Here is a 12,996-nt window from a genome sequence, read left to right on the forward strand (position 1 = left end):
AACTGTTTTCTTAAGTATTTTTTCCCTAAAAAGATAATGCAGTTTCTGGAAATTCTTCCATCCTTCCAACCACTGTACTAAAGGAGGAATTTTGTCATAAGTGTAAAAATGGTGAAAGACTCCTCATAGCTTTTCTCTTCCATAAATCCATGTCAAAGAAAGAAAAATTATTATTGTGCTTCACAGTAAGGCCTCAGATTCTATCACATCTTTTGAAGTCTGTAGTTGGCTGATGAAGCATGATCCATTTTAGAAGAATGCAGCTCTGTTGGACAGTCCAAGTTATTATTGGAAGAGTTGCACACTCTGCCAAATTCAGAATTCTCTTGGCCTGTTTTCTATATAATTAACATAAATTTATATCAATCCTTGTTTGTCTGAGCTTTATTGAGTAATAACAGGTTGCTGCATTTTATATTTGCCTTGCATGTACTCTAATCAGAAATTTACTGGAACACAACCTGCAGCAACTTTAGTTAAAATTTCATATTTTGAAAACAAAAGTTACAACATAGATAATTTTATGCACACTTAAATTGGTGAAGCAAATGCATGTCCCAGGTATGTTCTTTTCCAATATATTTCCACAAATCTAATTTTTTTTTTAAATGCAGGAAAATTCCTCAAGAAGTAATACCTACACTGTAAAATTAATTTGCAGATCACCTTGAAGCAATCCAGTTTCATGAATTCTTTTCTTTTAAATAATTGAAATCAGCAGCTTCTTCTGAAACTAACAAATAGCTGGTTTAGCCATATGGCTTTTTCTTCTGTCAAAAGAAATGCATGTATGCACTGAAAATAAGAAACAGGAATTTTTATGCTAAAAGATAATTAATAAAAGGAATGACATTTGTATAAAAGTGGTGTTTAGCTTGGTAGTGCATCCTTAGTCAACTCCTCAATATCTTTCATCCAACATTATAAAACCACTTATGTTCAATACCGATAAATGTGCGACTTTGTTAAGCTACAGCTGAAATAACGTTTCAAAGCTGCACTTGGCAAAACAATAATAAATGCATTTTGATAAAATCTCAATTCTATTTTTTGAGGATTTATTTCTAAACTGTTGGTACACTCTCCACCTTATAAAAAAATTAAATGTGTTCTGGTAGGATCGTCATCCGAACAGCAGCTTGAAGGGTGTTTGAAGTACCGCTGCTGTGTCTGAAAGACTCTGATCAGGACCTTGTTTGTCAGACTGCATGTTTGTCAACACTGACATATCAAAGAGGTCAGGTCAGCAGCATTTCAGCATAAAGTGAGCAGGACAGAGTCAAATGGAAGCACTGAGCCCTGTACCAAGATCAGATGGGAAAAATGTGAAGAACATTTAAAACAAGGCAATTGTCTCTCTCTCTTTGCTGAATGCAGGTGTATGTTTGTTGACCTGGGTGGTGTTTTCCTAGATTAAGAAAATAAGGTAACTCTCAACAGTATTAAAACAGAAAAACATTTGGAGCAGAAGAAGAAGATTTCAACATTTCAAAATCCTCTTTAGATCTTAAAAGCTCACAAGAGTGAGCAAATTGAGTGAGATTGGAAGGAACAGGAGCAGAGGCCAAAATCCCACTTCCTTTAAGCACAAAATATACCCAGCCTGGATAGTGCCCCCATACACACTCATGAGCAAGTCTAGGATGTTGTATCCATGCCTCACGCAGGCATTAGCACTGCTGACTCTTCACCTCGCTGTCTCTAGATGTCTTTTCAAAATCTATCCTGCTTTTAGGCTGTGATTGCACACACCAGTCAGAGATGGTGCCTTTGATCAATTATCATCTGCTTTACAGATGGAGGCAACATGATTTGCCAAAGGCTGCAGAGCAAATCAGAAGCAGAGTCAGAAACAAAATCTAGATCTAGATTTAAAATAGATCTGCTACCAGTAGACCAGCCGAGCAATAGACTTTGCATATTTATGCCATTTCAGCCAAACACTGAAAACAGTATTTGATTTTCCAGCCTGAGAAATGTAATTACAACAATATGTTATTGATTTGCATGATGCATTTTGATGTTGATACTAAACACTTTAGTGGAGAATGGATAATATGACTGGGTAGATGGACAGCTGCCATAAACCAAAAGGATGTGATGACATTTCTGCAAGGAAAACATCCCAGTGGATCAGAACTGTTCAGCAGTTTAAGCAGAAAATCAAATGTTAGGACACTGAACTTGAAAGCCCCCACCTATTACATTGTCACTCTGCCATCTGTCAGAGCGAGTTGGGTGAGTTGGACCTAAAGAAAACATCTACACCTAATCTCAACTGAAGGTTTTAAAAATTATTCCAGCAGTTATTCAGCTACAATCCAAGGACAGATCTTCACCACCACCAAATTAACTCATCTTACCACTGAGATCGAGATGGTTTTAGTTGGCTCAGCTGACAAAGGGCTCCTCAGAGCACTATAATTGGTGCTGATTCTCTGAGTAAAAAACAAAGTGAATGAAAGCCAGAGAAAGAATTTTTTCAAAAAAAAGACATGTATGCCTGCTGGGGACTGACACACTTTTATCCCCATTAAGAGAGCTGTCCTCAGATCAGCAATGCTTGGTCAGGAAAAGAAATCTGACAATGTATAGCATGCATCTGTTTATATTTAGCATCCCTTAGCAGAAAGTCGACAAGGTCTGCCCAAGAGGCTTATGATCTTGTGCTTACCACCCCCACCACTTTTCCCCCGTCTTTCTCTCTCCATAAGGAACATTCATCCTGTTTTACAATATAAAATGGCAACCTTGGGGCTTGGTTGCTTTTTCCCTTCCCCTTAGGTTTTTCTGTTAAGGTCAACATTGCTTCAGAGTCCACCTATCACTTCTAATCCAGTTGTTTCCAGTATTCATTATATCAATTCCTAGCACAAAAAATATCACCTTCCTTGACTCTATCTGTGAGTTCTACTGCTCATCATGAAGAAATTCAGAGCTGTTGAATGATGATAGGTTAGAGTGAATAAAAAAGCGCCTGCAACAACAACAAAATAATAAAAAAGGGGGAAAAAAGAAGTGGAGAAGAAGGTTTCTGAAGAATGTGGGAAAGATAAATAGGACTGATACTTTGTTTCATTGTCAGTAGCACTCTGGGGTTATTTGAAGCACTTATTTATGCACTGTAAGCAGAACAATACTGAAGAAGAAATGATTAAATACCAGCTCTCTGAGCAATAGACATCTCATTGTGGCAGGCCTAGACTCACCACTGGGTGGTTTTGATAAAGGCAATATGAGTTGATAACTGATACAGTTTGCCAGGGAGTCATCTGGGGATGCTGACAGCTACTATGCTTTAATAAAATCATTAGAATGTAAATGTTTTTATTGCAAAATAAAGAGCCTCCAGCAAAGTTGACACTATCGCGGCTCCCTCCACTGAATGAAAGCACTGATTAGCATTCAAATGATATAATGATAGTCTGGTTATCTTTATTAAAATTTTTCAAATCGAGTCTTCATTTTGCATGATTGAGTTTTAAACAAATGCAATATTCAGTAGGCTGGTGAGCCAGTCTGAACACTCTTGAAATAATTAAAGTGTGCCTTTTATTTTTTTAAACATGTGTTTCATAAGCAATGAATTGGATTTGCTATTTTAATATGACAATATCTAGTTAGCTTTGCATAAAATAGGGATGTTATAGCATAATTATTGAAAGAGTACAACTTTTAAACATATGTTTCATAAAGCTGAATTCAATTTTCTGAAATGTGACAATGCCAGTCAGCTACTGAAATAATATCAAAGGATGACTTGATTGTTTAGGTTAATTTTTTGGACAATCTTTGCTGTATCGTAATTGATGGTAAATTATATGCTTTGTGGTTTTTCTTTTGAATGGAAACACAGAACTCATTTCCCACAATGCTCATCAATTCACAGTTCAGACTTTACAACTGCAAGAAAATGAAGGAAATTCTAAGCAAGGAGTTCAGACCCTGAATTTCTGCAAGCATGATTTAATGTACACTAACAGAGGTTTTGAAGTATCCAAGAAGAGCCTCAGGAAAACCGAAGCATAAATTAACGATCTAAGTCCATTAAACTGTATTCTACATAGGATCAATCAATCATTAATAAATATTTAGAAATCCTATAGGACCTGATCTCTTTTTCATGACTTCTTTCAGTCTTGTCAACTTAGGCTAACGTTTCTCCTGGATTAACCAATTCTGTAAAACATACTGTATTACAGATACCAATAAATACACAGTATTGTAAGCAAAAATGTTTTAGCTGGTTCTTGGTTATAGAAAATCAAAAGAATCAATGATTACATAAATGTTCCTTAAATAATGTGCCTGAAATATCTGTAGTATTGACTAAGACAGCTTCAGAGCTGAATTCTAAAAAAATATATTTCTGAATAGCTGACAAACTCTTGTATCCATTGTCTGAGGAAGAAATGGATAGTACATTGGAGCATTCCTAGTTCTTACCTAGTAATTTATTACAATGACTTTCTGAAGTTATCCTGGGTGCTTCAGAAACTTCTAAAGAATCAGACATTTTACTATTTACATTTCACTGAAGGTGTGCCAGGGACTATATCAAAAGAAGGAATATAAATACCCCTCTGGTAATAAAGCAAACATGTGAGAAAACAGGAATGTTAAAAACATATCCTTTAAACTCTTTTGCATTGGAAGTACTGGCACACAAAGATGTGTTATAGAAAGACAGCAAATAACTGAGAGGGTTTGGTGTGGGGTTTGAGTTTTTTAATATATGTGTAAGAGAAAGAAACTTACCTAAGAAATTAGAATTTGACATCTCTGTCAACATGGTATCTTTACACCCATTTGATTAAATGGGATTGGCATGCCTTTAGCAGCAACATCTTAGAGGACTACTGAGAGCTGCAGTAGCTGCTGTTGAGGAAAATCCATTCCCTTTTGTACCCAAAAGATGTTGTTACTATCTAAAGGACACAGGAAAGAGTTCAGGCCACAGCATTCCTTTCCCTCTGCATCAGATTTCAGAACAGCCTGTAGAGAAGCCTGGGGATTAATCCCTCGCAGAGGGAGAAAACATCTCTCCTCTCCACTGCCAATGCAGTCAGTCTGGTCCAAATGAGGGATATTGCAACAGTCTTTGGAACTAAGCTTCAACAAATGCTTTATAGTTATTATTTAGAATTTTATGAGATTACTGATCTGGAAGAAGACAATCTTTCCAGTTTATAAATAAGTTGTCTTTTAATGACAACTTGCAAAAGTGAGAGCAAGACAGTAGTAAATCTATGTAAAAGCCATTTCAATATAGATTTTGTTGAATGGCCAAGGGAAGTCTTCCCGCTATCACCCACAAAATATTGCTATATGGAAATCCTCTAGTGGGGTTACATACTGTAACCACACAATCACTTTTGTTGATGCTGGGCATATAGCATTTATTTTCACTTCTTTAAAATTTTTTCTAAAACAAACCAGATTTTTTTTCAGGCAGAAATTTTCTCTTCACAGAGAATTTCAATTGCAAGCCTGATACTCATACGTGTCATTTCTTTGGGACAGGTATAAACGTCTAATTTGGTTGTCACATGAAGATTCATAAAACAGATCTAATCAGTGCGTCTGGTTATAATCAAAGTCTGAGGGAAGAAAAAGAAAAAGGTGGCATTACACTTTTTGTTATCTGGCCCAGGTATTGCATTATTGATTCAGGGAGGAAATGTGCTGAGCAAGTGGCCCTGGATGGAACTAAAAGAAACCCTTGGGACCATTTATGAGATAGAATTTGAGCTCAGTTAAAGAGCTATAGCACATGCTGTTCTTCTTATTGACAGGGCAGGAGTTTTCTTTTTTTTTAGTACAATCAACAGAGTAACACGTACTTTAGAGACTTAGGAAAGACTACAATCGCTACATGTAAAATCTGGACAGACATGACTGAAGTCCAAAGTAAATGAGGAACAGAAAGGTAGATGTGGATTTGGGTGGACATAGGCCTATACTAGGTAGAACATAAAAAGACACAAAAAATCTGGAAGGAAAAAAAATTGGAAGATGTCAATTGAGGACTGAGTAAGAAAATCAAGAAAATCTTTGAGAACTGTGGGCAGTGCACTTTTAAGTGGATACTGAGGCTTTTTCAGGTTGTGCTTATTTGGTTTCATATATAGAGTGAAAAATTGCTACCTTTTGAATGTAAGAGAGTTTTTGTAGGCATGCAGGCCTGAGTAGAAGAAAATTAAGCAGGTTAAATTGGTAAGAGGAAAAGAGAAAAGAAAAGAATGATAAAAAATAAAGAACAGAGAGAGAGAAAACCTGGAGAGAGGATTTCCAGGGACAAGAATAAGTAGAGAAAGATGGAGAATAAGAATACTGTACAATGTAAAACCCATGATATTGCGAGAATAATATAGAAATATGGGAATATTTAAAAGTAGATAATAAAAGAAAATTAAGATTCAGTTATAGCCTTGGAAAGGGATTGATCCAATGCAACATTTCATAGTATTATCAGTAGCACAACGGCAAAACTTGCATCCTGAATTTTCAGTCTTTTTTCATAGATGGCATCAACCTCATGGGGGACAACACGTAAACTGTGTATGTTTTTCAGATGCTAACACATGCTGGACAAAGTTCAGCAGCTGCTCTCACAAGTGCGTGTTGAAAATGTGAGTGAACTGCTGGCATAGCGATCCAAGTGTCTGCAGTTCAGTCTTAGCTGCCATCCTCTGCCTCCTCCCCACGCTCTTCCTTCTGGCTCACAGAAGGCTGTCAGACACAACAGAATGAAATATCTAATATAAATTACCTTTGACTGCTGAAAGTCTTTATTTACAGCTGCTCAGAGCTGCATCTGGAGAGTTTAGGTAGAGACTACAAGTGCCAGATGGTGGCCAGACTTACCCAATTAGCAATCCCTCTCATCCTGTGCCTGGGTCTGCAGAGTGACTCCTCACATCACAGTTGCCTGACTCAAGCCAGTACCTCTCCGGTCTAAAACAGTAAATACTAAAATAGTAACAATGTTGTCAGGTGAGCCAACACAGAGCTCTGTAGCTCTTTGCTATGTTTTTTTGGCTATTGAAATTAGCGATGTAGCTCTTGAATAGCTCAACTTGTTGACAGGTAAGGCCCAATCCTGGACTGCTTTTTACGGCAGTGGTATGTTTAAAAGAGTAATGAGGGTTGTCCTGAGTGGACAAAAGTGACAAATCAGGGAGAATAGGGTAAAAGAAGGTTGACATTCTCAAGTATAGGTATTTATGTTCAGAAAAAAATATACAACAAAGGAACTTATCAAAGCATATTCAAGTCCAAATATATCATCTGCTAAAATCTATGTGACATCTGAAATGATTGAAAAATTTTCAATTATAGTTGCAATTGTGCTAAAGCACATCATTTAGACTGATCTGTAATTAGACTGCTACTTATAGTTGGAAAAACAAATAAAAATCACAGGCTTTCCTGGTGCACAGTTTAGGAAAGGCAGAGCTATGCAGATGGATTAAAAGCACAGATCCTCATGGGACTTCTAGAAAATATTCCCTGTCCTACTTGAAGAAATGATTAGTCTCATCCAAAAAGTCTAATTAAAATAGTTGTGTTACTGTGGTTATGCTTCTCCAGGTGATTAGGAAGACTGGGTCTTGTATTACAGCCTGAAGGTGGAAAGAGGTTGATGTTTGCATTTTGTTAGATAGAGTTTCTTTTGCCCTTCTGACCTGCCCTTGGCACAGAACAGGGACTGGGGGAATGTTGGCTTTAAGCCACTCAACACCCGGAGACTCTGAGATCACTTGAGAATCATTAAAGCCTCCTCTGCATCCCAGTGCCAACTCCTCTGAAGATGGGGAAGGAGGACAGGAATAGGAAGGATTTTGATGAATATATATATTTATATATATAACCTGGGAAAGGCAAAGTGCACAATTTATTACATGTACTGCAAATCTCACAAGAGATATCCAGCATGCTATAGGACTCAGGTTTCCAACTGTTTTGTGCTGCAAGAGTAATTAAAATTGACTGCTGATGAGGATTGGAGGTATTTGCCCTCCTCTAAAAAGTCTGCCACAATAACAGCCCATTATTTGCTCATATGAAAACCATATTCCTTCCTCCACACCACCTTTATGGCTGCTTTGGTTGCAGTTTTATGGACTCAGGGCCCATAACTTTGCTTTGACCCTGAAAGACAAATAAATGCAAAATAAATCATTGTGAAACTTAGAGGATGCCAGCATGTTCCATCACACATCTTTGGAAAACTCACAAAATTTCAGCAGGTGTATCATACCAGTATACAGCTGTAACAAAATTATGTTCAGTAACAAAATTATGACTAATTACACTTTGGTTTCTGATTCTTTTGTATGGATAGTATTCTAAGGATTTAAAGAGTAAATTTAAATGGGTCGTCCAATGAAACAGTACAATTTACATGAGCAGAAAGGCTGAATGAATGTTTCATTCACTCCTTAGTTTTATTCTGCTTCTAGATGCTTTCCATAGTTTTCCTGAACACTGGATATTCCCTGTTTTTTTCTGGTCTTCTCTTAATTGTTATTTTTCAGACATTGTATTTACTATTTTTTTTCCTTTGTGTGTAGAAGTAGTTTTGTAGCAGTTACTGTTTTTTTTTTTTAACATGAATTATATTTGTAGAAATTGTGACCCAGAGAGACAAAAATTAGAACTCAAAGAATCTATTCAGAAAACATAAACATCTATATAACTTAGTCTGAACCCGATTCAAATTTAAAAAATTGGCTACGTTTAAAAACACTTGTAAGTCAAAGTTTTAACCTCTGTAAAATTTGGCTAGAGCTTAATATGAAATTGATTGCTAGGGGTAGAGTTATTCACTGGCACCATATTATTGATAGGCAGCGCAGGGAGGTTATATCCAGAGAAGAGGTGGGAACTAGAAACCATTCTGAGGTCTACCTCTATTCATGATTCTATTCTGTTTTGATACTGGGCTTTTTTGCTGTAGCCCAATTTTCTACATGATATTGTGTTGATCTGCATGCTATGTGTAGTCACTTGCCCAAATTATTCCCTGACTCTTGTTTCTCCTTGCAACCCATTTCCCTGGCCTGTGGGTAAGGGAATTACAACTTACTCCAATGCCCTGCAACCTGAGATTTAAGTATTATGGCTGCTGACATAAAAGAGGATCTCATTCTCTTTTATTCCTCCCAGCATATGACCTCAATCTCTATCCTTTAGATAGCTGATTATCCAGATCCTCTGACTCTCTTTTAATCCCTTCTCCTTCGTTTCACTGAGAGTGCTTATGGAGTAAACCAGGATTTTCTTTAAGTGAGGTGGAATTATCTAGTTTTTCTCAAATCACCAATGTATATTTAGCAAGACACTGGGCTGATGAAAACATAATTGTAATAAGCTGTGCTAAGGGTTCTGAATCTAAAGGTTTGTTTGTACAATTTGCATTATAAATAAGAACTTAGGCTTTTTTCTTTTTTTAATGAGATATATTTGAGGTTACTCATACACAGCCCTAAAAAGACATACAAAAAATTAGCAAGGGATTTATTTTGAGTAACTAGATCAAGGGTAGAATTTGTTCTTCACAAGGGAAAGAAATAACACAGCTTGCAGGAAATTGATCAATGCCTCCAGACCCATATTGTGAATTTTTCTTCTTTCATCTTTACACACTGAAATAAAGGGACCTATCTGTTTTAACTGGGGTTTTATAAGTATGATTTACCTGCACTGACTGAGTTATCTGTCTCCTTGTTGGCAAGCAGGTGGATAATCCCCTATCTGAAAGTGTTGCATTTATACAATAAGCTTTTTTGGGCAAACATCAGAAGTGACCACAGTCTCAGAACACAAGGAAGAACACAAATTGGAAGAAAAACACAGCATAATAGACCTTCTCATATTGTGCTCAAGGGGACTCCAGGGACCAGCCAATCCATACAAGAAGAATAGTGTGAGCTAGATGGGACCCAGTATGATTAATCACCTGAGCAATGCAGATTTAGCGCATTAGGTGAAAAGATAAATGTGTAAAACGCTGTGTCAGAACCCATGGAGTGGCCCACACGGTAATTCAGGGTCAGTAATTGAACTTCACTCTAATTATCCTGGGGAGATAATATTAACTTATAGTTGAGTGTGAAAGAGAGAGTCCATAATTCATCACTCGATGGGGCTGCTCATTGCATTGTGTTATTGAAATATGATGGCTCCATTTTTATCCTGTCATAATGACAACTGATGTGCTTATTTTCTTTCTCTGTGCCTCCAGGGGATGATGAAATAGTAAGCAAACATTCTTTCTGGTGAAAGAACAGCACTTTATCACAGTGGCTTCAGCTCTAAAAAAGCACTTGCAATCTCAGAAACAATTTCTAGAATGAAGGCCAGGCATTTCTGCTTGCATTGTGGTTGTAGTCAGCTAACCTAAAGAAAAGCCATTGCCTTTTTCTCTTTATAAGATATAATTTTTCTTTTCTCAGTTACGAGTTTCAGTTTCTTAATTTTTTTTTAAGTTTCCTTTCCTTCCCTAATTTTCCCAGGATACATTTGGCTTTCATTCTGTTCCTTTCAAAAATACAAGTTTTCATCAGCGAAGATTTTAAAATCAGCCCCTCATCCAGTTTGACTTTATTCAGCATCTTAAAAGTATTCAAATTTTTTTCTGTGTCAAGAACTTCCTATCTTTTGCAAACTTTTTCTCCAAGTAAAGCAGATTCAAAGAGTCATAGAATGGTTTGTGTTGGGAGGGGCCTTAAAGTTAATCTAGTTCCAACCACCTTACCATGAGCAGGGACAACTTCCGCTAAACCAGGCTGCTCAAAGCTCCATCCAATATGGTCTTGAATACTTCTGATGATGGGGCATCCACAGCATCTCCAGGCAACCTGTGCCAGTGTCACACCACTCCCCCAATGAACCATTTCTTCCTAATATCCAGTCTGAACCTACTGTCATTTTAAAGCCATGCCTCATTGTCCTATCACTACATGCCCTTGCAAAAAGTCACTCTCCAGTTACCTCATAGGTCCCCTTTAGGTACTGGAAAGCCCACATCCAGCTTGCTTCTGGGATTGCCCTGACCCAGATGCAGAACTTTGCAACTTGGACTTGTGGAACTTCTTAAGGTTCACATGGATCCAGCTCTCCAGATCTCTCTCTCAAGATCCCTCTGGATGGCATGTCTTCTGTGTCAATTGCTCCACACAGCTTGGTGACATTGGCAAACTTGCTGAGAGTGCACTGAATCCCGCTGTCCTTGTCACCATCAAAGATGTCAAACAGTGCCAGTCCCAGTACCGACCCTGGGGAAATTACTTGGACATCCAACCATTGACCAAATGTCTTCGGGTGCAACCACCCAGCCTATTGCTTATCCACTGAGTGGTACATCTGTCAAATCCATGCCTGCCTGGTTTAACGATGAGGATGTCATGAAGGGACAGGGTCAAGTGCTTTCCACAAGTCCAGACAGACAATGTCAGTTGCTCTTCACTTGTTCACCAACTCTGTAACCCTGACATAGAAAGCCACCAAATTTTTCATACACAATTTTCTCTTAGTGAAGTCATGTTGGCTTTCATAACTAAAATCACCTCCTTATCTTCCATGTACCTTAGGATACTTTCCAGGAGCACCTGCTCTATGAGCTTGCTGAGCACAGATGTGTGACTGACTGACTTGTAGTTCCCCAGGTCTTGGGGTTTTTTTAGCATTTTTTTTTTAATTGAGTCTATTTCCCCCCCTTTTTCCAGTCAGTAGGAGCCTTACTGGACAGCCACAATGTCTCAAATGTGATGGATAGTGACCTAGCCACTTCATCTGCCCGTTCCCTCAGAACCCGTGGATGCATCTCATCAGATTTAGAGAAGTAACAGATCCCTCATCACTGCAAGTGTTCAAGACCAAACTGGATGGGGATCCAGCAAAGATCACGACAGGGAGGTTGGAACAAGATGATCTTTGAGCTGTCTTCCAGCCAAGCCATTTGATGATTCTACAAGTTGCACGCCTTCAGGTTCCTTAATGGTCTCAAACGTGATCTTTTCCTGCAGTGAATGTTTTTCATACTCCCAATCTCTACCTTTGCCTTCTGTGGTTTGGGCAATGTGGCTGAAGAACTTGCCCTTCATAGAAAGATTTAATTTTCAGATGCGCATGTTTTTCTTGTAATATTCATTAATAAATATATTATACTTGACTATGCAAATGTGACTCTCAAGACTTTTGAGGTATTTCTTTCCTTTTTTTAAACAGAAAACTACCTTGTACACAAACTGTACCTTTTTAATTTATCTTATATTTTAGCATCAAATTATTTTGAAAAAAATGTCTTTAGGCAATGTTTTCTGATATATAATCTTTTATTATGTGTTTAGAATTCTTTTCTTTATGGGTGTGCAAAAATTAAACCTCTACAGTGAGGATGGAAAAAGCTACAAGTATATGTAAAAGAACGTCTTCATTCCCACAATATATATTTTCTATTGTTGGACTATCTGAACTCAGATCTATCCTTTAAAGAAAAGGCATTAGGTTTCCTTAAAGATTTCCTTAGAACTCATATTAGCTTGCACATCCAGATATAATGGAACCTTTCTGAAGCATGAAATAATTTTGTGTAGCCTTATGTCATATAAAAATTGTTAGAGTATTGAGTTAATTTTGGCACTGATCTTTAATAGTAGCTATGTTCATCAGCTTAGATTCATGCTGTCTTTCCAAATAAATGTGTTTCTGTGTGTATCATCCATCTCTGGTATTTTATAAGTTCCACAGTAAACATAAAAAAGTGAAAATAAAAGGTACAGCAATATTTTCCATTAGTCTCACAACTTGATCTAGTTTATCTTTTTAAATAAATGGCTACATTTATATTTACATACTTTTGTATGAAAGTCATAATGTCAAGAAATTCTTTTCTTTTTTAATAAAATTTATCCTAATGACTGAAGGTTTGATTTATGGGCAGGTTGTTGTCACCTTGACTGCCTTAACCATTTTATTTACTGCAAGAGT

Source organism: Ammospiza nelsoni, chromosome 1 (assembly GCF_027579445.1).
Source record: "Ammospiza nelsoni isolate bAmmNel1 chromosome 1, bAmmNel1.pri, whole genome shotgun sequence".
NCBI classification, from domain to species: Eukaryota; Metazoa; Chordata; class Aves; order Passeriformes; family Passerellidae; genus Ammospiza; species Ammospiza nelsoni.